The sequence below is a fragment of the Berghia stephanieae genome, chromosome 5, assembly GCF_034508935.2.
Source record: "Berghia stephanieae isolate SIO BIC M18660-M18661 chromosome 5, UCSD_Bste_1.3, whole genome shotgun sequence".
In the NCBI taxonomy this organism is placed as follows: domain Eukaryota; kingdom Metazoa; phylum Mollusca; class Gastropoda; order Nudibranchia; family Aeolidiidae; genus Berghia; species Berghia stephanieae.
The window spans coordinates 67245435-67252934 of record NC_088364.1 but is presented as its reverse complement, the minus strand read 5'-3'; the positions used below and the strand labels follow the sequence as shown (position 1 = coordinate 67252934).

The following is a 7500-nucleotide window of genomic DNA, read 5'->3' as shown; positions in this document are numbered from 1 at the left end:
GCGCACTTTGTGACGTTTTGGCGCTCGATGACAAAAATATTTTTAAAAAAACATTCTCACCCATTAAGAACATCTTGATGTGTTTTTGATCGTGGACATATGTTTGTTTTAATGTTTTCCATTATTATTTACCAAAAATATAGCTTTTAATTATTTTAAAACATTTTTTTGGTCTTCTGACCGCAGAAAAAACCCCAATAAAAATTGTCCTTTTTTGCCCGTGCAACAAAACTATGAGTCATTAGGTCGACCTATCCTTTACTAAGTATGTACTAGGATGTCTTAGCGCCTGTAAACGAAAAAAACAACAACAAGAGACTAAAAAAAATATTTAAAGCAGTTAAAGAGGTTTCTTTCAACCATTGTGTACAGTACAATAATGCTAAATCGAAATGCGGTTTTGTCATCTGTCACCGCCTCTCCCTTCGAGATAACGACAGCTCCATCTACCGACAATGGCATCATGTGTTGTCTAAAAAATAACTGAGAGAATGAGTTTTGTCTTTTGAACGATGTCAACAAACTACAATTTTATTTTGTGCAATCGATATTCATTGAAAAGGTAAGGAACAATCTTTTTCATCTATTATAAATGTCATATCATCGTGATGTTATTTTACTTTATGCGCATGCTAGTGCGATAAGTATTGCGCAATGTATGACAAAAGAATTGAGTTGTGAAAAAAGAATTGGGTAAGATCAAAGCTGAGTCACAGTCATATCATAAGCCCCCAGGATGCAAAAGATAGAGTAAGATTATGGCCCATGCTTGGATCTGAACATATTTTTCTATCTTAGTATAATATAAGTTACATGTGCTATGTCAGTACTAAATTTAGACCCTTTTAGATTCGATTAGATATAGATTAGCCTGTCGATGATTGATGATAGAATAACGGTGTTTATCATTACTGCTGACCGAGAAAGAAAAAAACATAACTAATTTATTATTAACTCAGTTGATCAAAAAAAGAACATCTCCACACACAATTCTACCAATACACGCTAATATTCACACACATTGCTTTACCTTTTGCATGTTCAGGTTTGGTTTTTTTAAACAATGTATTGACTTGTTTGTTATATTTCTACTTGCCAGCCTCACAGTCCTATGTTTCCTTAAAAGCATCATGCCTGGGGACCTCGTCAAATGGGAATGCTAGTTTGATTTGTTGAATGGTCAAGATTGCAAGGACTAAAGTTCCATTCAAACAGGTATTTGGAAGTATGTGTTCGTTGTGTGTGTGTTGATGTTGTTTTATTGTTGTTTTGCAGAGAATCTTACCACTGAGCTATCCAAGCCCCGTCAACTAATATGTGTTTAACCTTTCTCACGCAAACACACACACAAATTAATACACACTAACACGCATACACACACACACACACACACTCGCACGCACACAAACTTGTTCATTCTGTCATCTCTCAAGCTACCCTATATCGCCTTAAGATGGTAACATTTTCTGTAACTTGAGAAACTACGTAATTCACACTTTGTAGGAAATAACTTTAAATATTGTCTCTTGAGTATGTCATGGGGTTTTGATTTATTTTTCTTTCCTTCCTAGAATGCGCTAATATGGCAGGAGGAAAGAAGCGGCAGACATCCATTGTCGACTGTAAAAATCTGAACAAAGTTCCAAGACTCGATCAAGCTTCCCCTGAAATTGACTGGTCGAAGTGCCTGTTTTGTCAAGAAACCATTGAAAATTCTCCTCTCACAAACCCTAAAAAAGCAACCAAGTTAAATTGTATTGAAGACACTTATGTTGCCATTTCTGAGGATATCAAACTTTTTTATGACTCAGGTAGATTGCCAATAGCATTGAAATTCAATATTAACCAACCTGTGAAATGTCTTGCTAGTTTTTTGAGAGACAATGATGGACTTTACCATAAGAATTGCAGACACAGGTTTCATAAATCAAAACTCAAAAGGCTTGCAAAGAAGATAAATCAATGTAATAGTGAAGCAGTTGCAAGTCCTGATACAAGAGGCACATTAAACACATCACATGTAAGCAAACACTACTTGTTTTGTAAGGGTTGTGAAGGGGAATTGACTGAGGTCCGGACTCCTGCTCTTTCACAAAAAGTCTACTGGGAAGCTGTCCTTCTTTCAGATACAAGTATTCTTAGAGTATTTGCGGAGGGTGATCTTATTGCGATGGAAGCAAAGTATCATAAGCCTTGCCTTATACTGTTCCACAGAAGAGCAGACGATTTTAGATGTAAAAATACTTCAGACAACAAATACAAAACACACATTGCAGAATGCAAACAGGATATTGTCAATTTTATTGATCAACAACAAGCTCGCACAGACACAAATGTGTTTAAGCTGAATGATCTCACAATTTACTTTTGTCAAAATTAAATGCCATAAATTTGTCGGATGTATATGTACATAAAACTAGATTCAAAGAAAATTTACTATCGAGAGTTCCTTCTTTAATGGAATACAGGGATGGGCGGGAAGTCTTGCTTACTTTCAAAGAGGGAAAATTATTTCACAAGCAGCTATTTCCGATTTAGATTCAAATGATGATCTTGCAATACAAAAAGCAGTTGATATTATAAGAGCAGAAATAAGAAATCATACATTCATATCACCCCTCAATATAGATCATGATAGCATTGTCAATAGTGTACCACACAAATTAGTGAAAATTGTGAATGGCATTTGAAGTGGTCAGTGGTCAGTGTTCGCTAAGTTTAGGTCATCAGAATCGACATACCATGACAATTTCACAGCTTATCATGTTGAACCACAACAACAAAAGCCCGCAAAATTCAGGTAGCACTAGAAAACAGTTGTCCAAGGAAACCCCAATCCCCGTTTATTTAGGAGTCATGGTTTTTGCCAAAACCAGAAAGAAAGGTCTTATTGATAAACTGTCTGCTCTGGGTTTATCAATTTCCTATGCTAGGGTAAAAGATATTACAGCTGAAACTAGTAAAAGAATTTGCCAGTTCTATAAAGAGACAAGTATTTCAACATCATCCAGAGATTTGTCTGTTTGTTGTTTGACAGAGCAACCAACTTATCTGCTGTCAATGAATGCCGGCGTGAACTTTTTACAAAAAAGTCACGCCTTCCAGACAATATGCCACCAACTCGTGAAGCTCTCAAACAGCATTTAAATCGAGCAGTTTACCAAGCTGGTTATGTATGGAAACGCTCTCTTGCTAAAGACCCTAGTCTTCCTTCCAAATCAGATTTTGGTTGGAAAGAAGATGGGATGCCAAAGTGGTCCACTTTGACTGACCTTACACATGCCTCACAAAATCTGATTAAATGTAACTGTTCATCAAAGGGATGCTCCAAAAGATGCAATTGTGTTAAGGCATCTCTTCCATGTACTCTGTTATGTGCCTGCAATGGTCAATGTTCTAGAGACAATGATTGACTTTAAACAGGTTTTTCAATTGTATGTTTTCAACAATGTAATTTTTAAAAAGGGATGTAAATCTATAATAATGCTGCTGTTAAATATGTACACAGAAAAAAAATGTTTTAAATGGTTCAATTCTTCATTGAATAAATATGTATTGTACAATATATATATAAATTTAAACGTGTTATTTGCTATATGATAGAGATACATTGTACTCTTAAGTTTGAGAGTGATTGTACGTGTGTGTCGGGAGGAGAAGGGGTACTTGCTTTGGCGGTTGAATTGTCTATTATTGTTTTTTTTTTAATCAAATCAATATTGCTTGATTTTAGAGGATGTGAATATTAAAAAATGTTTTTGAAATGCATGGCATTTCAAATATATGTCAGATTCTAAACCATTTAAACAGTTTCCAGGAAGGAGATATATATTTTTTTTTAATTTCCTGAAAAATCCCAATTGAATTTCGTATTTTCTTATATATTTCAATAAAATTCAAATGGAAAAATATTTTCTGAGTCCAAAGTACGCAAGGGAATAGCAAAATAACCACATCATTATAAAATATTTATAAAACTGTAATTTTTTGAGAAAAAAAAATAAAATGTTGAAAAAAATGTATTTTGTCACCTTTAAAGGGCAATAACTCGTGGTTCCAGCTATATTTCAACTTGGAGCCACCTATTTTCGAAATCCTCATAAAATTCTGCACTTTGTGTGAAAATTTCATGCTGGTTACACGATTTGCACAATTTTTCCATTAAGGGAACGGACTATTATGAAAGAATACAATTATAACGATCTCTAAAGGCATACAGTAAAATATGGGGAGTAAAAATGGCTCTTTTTAAAGATACAAAACAAAGAAAACGACGTTTCGACCTTCTTCGGGTAAACAAGAAAAGGAAATAAATTGGCATTATAGTTAAAATAGTATAGGTATATGAGTGTGTGTGTGTGTGTGTGTGTGTGTGTGTGTGTGTGAGTGAAAGGGAAGGTGTGTGTGTGTGTGAGAGAGAGAGAGACAGAGAGAGAGAGAGAGAGAGAGAGAGAGAGAGAGAGAGAGAGAGAGACAGAGCGAAAGTGGGAGAACGGAAGAAGTTTCAAAGTTATATTTAAAATAAAGAAAAGAGATAAACTAAAAAACAAAATTATGTTGACCTATCTGGGTACAAGAAATAGGTAAATTAGTAAAAAGTATAAATCAAAATAATGTTAACCTATCGAACACAATCTACAACACAAGCAACGAGATGTACGAAAATATATTCAATGTATTCATTTGATCAACTCGAACCCTGGACATTCCAGTCCTAAGGCGAGTGTTATGCCATTGGACCACACAGCCGTATTGTGTTGCGAGTGAAGCAGATTGCCTTACGAAGAGATTTAAAAGTTATTATGACAGCAGATCAAAGTGAATACTAAACTGCCAGTAGAGTGTTTGACTGTAAAAGATTAATGAACAAAAAAAATAATATTATAACAGTTTCGAAAAAGAACATGAAATACCAAAACGCGGAACGTTTCGGATCAAAAACGCAACCTCGGCTAATGACAAAAACAATAAAAACAAATGAATCACTTAAAAACCAGACTGAGGCAAGAAGTTTCTGGCACATCCTTTATGCAAATATTTCTCTGTCGTCAATCTAGTTTTAAGTGATGTATTTATGTTTTCATTGAGTTTTCTTTGTTATTAGCTGTGGAAGGGTTTTGAGCCCGAAACGCTCCGTGTTTGGTTCTTTTTTTATTTTTTATTTTTTTAAGCTGTTATATTCATTTTTGATAATTGCGTTTAGATAGATATTATGATTTTATTTTTACAAAGTATTTTCCAATACCTAGAACACTGTTAAAAATTAAGTCTATAATTGTATTCCGTTATCGAACCTGCAAATATGTACATGCACTTAGAGCAAAATAGCATTCACTTGTATCAAGAAATCATTGCGTTGAAGATTCAATATCACTTACGATCAATTGAATTTTAATGCCAGTGCATGTTTGTGTGTGCGTGTTTGTGTGTGTGTGTATGTGTGTGTGTGTGTGTGAGTGTGTGTGTATGAGTGTGTGTGTGTGTGTGTGTTTATTTCATACACTTCATTTATTTCTATAAAACCCGCAATCCATAACTTGTAACATTAGATATATCTGGTTCATGGTAGTATTTGTTTATCCTTGCACTCTTGGACACCAAAGTAGACCGCCATTTTGAAATCTTTGAAAGTGAATGGATGTTATCCCTGTATTTCATATATGTTGAACTCTTTATATGTCTGATTATTGTCATTAAAACAACCAAAGAAGAAAAAAAAACGACCAATAAAAAAAAACACACACACAAAAAACAATCAAACAAACAAAAATACAAAAAACCCAAAAACCCACCAAACAAGCAAACAAACAAAAAAGCAAAAACAATAACACCAACAAATCAACAACAAAGAACTCTTATTGGAAAACCCTGTCATTTCAGTAGTTACGTAATCGTTGAATAATGCTTTGAACGTGGATAAACGTTTTCTTTCATTTCTTTGTATTTATTAAACCCGTTATGCTTTTATCGTGCAATAACACACTCGCAATTTCGTAGAGTTATTTGGCATGACAACAATAACTCGTTTAAGAAATACGAAGAAATGAAACAATCGTATATTGTAGTTTCTTGATTAATGTCAGCAGTTTGAAATGTATTTCATGGACCTGCCAACTACTACGAAAATTTCGTAGAAATACGAATTTTTGGGTCCTTATTGACAGTAATATAATGATCTTTAATTCAATAAACTTCTTGATAACGAAGTTTTGTTGACAGCGCTAGTATATATAAAGGATTTTAAAGCATTAATTTAATGTATTTAAACACACATTTTAAGGTTAGTTATAATGTATATTGTATTATTGCCCACTGAAAACTACTATTTTTTCCAATTCCAGGTATTTATTTATCAACACAACATCAACATTATCATCATCGTCATCACAACTAGAAAACACGACCATCACCATTAACCACCATCAACGCCATCGCTAACACAAACCAGCATCATCAAAAAAAAAAAAAATTTAAAAATGATGTAACATATTTATGTTTTTAAATAGCCTTTATATCCAAAAGAAGGAACGGAATTGACGTCACTCAGCTCTTTGTTGATGTTTTTAGACAGCCATTTTGGTGATTACTTCTCACTTAATTGTATCAATCAGATTATAAACGTTCAAGGTTACACACAGTTTTGTGTGTTGGTGCATTTTATCTGGCTGGCGGATGTTGTGAGTTTTTAAAACTAAATGCATAGCATCAATATGTCCAACATGATATAAAAGAAGGGGCATGCTGATGATCTCAAAGAATAACAAAGATCTGAGTGACGTAAATTTCGTTCCTTCTATACCTGGCAACTCAAGCTGTTTTGTCAAATATTACTTACTTGTTTTCGTATTTCTAAACATCAATTACAAGAAATGAATAGAAAACGAAAGGCCAAAATTAATAATGGCAGCCGTTGTTTCGGATTATGTCAAGAAATGGAAAAAAAAATAATATTAATAATAAATTTGATTTATCACATTGACTGCATTTTTCTTCCTTTTTTCTGTTGAGAGTGCAAATCAAACCTCTACTCTTCCTCGAACCCCCCCCCCCTCCCCCCCCCCACCCCTTTCAACTTCCTCCCAATTCAAAAATGTAATAGTCCACGAAAATTCATCCAGTTTGTTTTTCTTTCTAGGAATGCGGTCTTGTGGTATGACACTCGCTTTCGGATCAGAAGCCCTAATTACGAGCCTCGCTCGGCGCATATTTGAGTCCTTGGAAAGGCTCTTTACTCACATTCTCTCAGGGACCCTTTGTAAAGGGCTTCAAGCAGGTTTAGTGGATATTGCACCACATAACAGGTAAAGGTGAATTGTTTTAAAATACATGGGCTTAAACTGTAAATTTATGTTTTTAAATAGCCTTTATATCCTAAAGAAGGAACAGAATTGACGTCACTCAGGTCTTTATTTTTGTTTTTAGACATCCTTTTTTGTGATTACTTCTCACTAAATGATATCAATCTGATTCTAAACTTTCAAGGTTTTGTGAGTTGGTCCG

General features: G+C 34.2%; 1 protein-coding gene across 1 annotated transcript in view; it reads left to right on the top strand.

Moving 5' to 3' along the window:
* Positions 1–5842, top strand: part of LOC144973463 (tubulin polymerization-promoting protein family member 2-like) — a 21212-nt gene extending 15370 nt beyond the window's left edge. The window contains exon 4 of the mRNA XM_078915934.1: positions 1–5842. This exon is cut by the window's left edge and continues 709 nt beyond it. The gene's annotated coding sequence lies outside the window, so the exon portion shown is untranslated.
* Positions 5843–7500: the final 1658 nt, after the last annotated feature.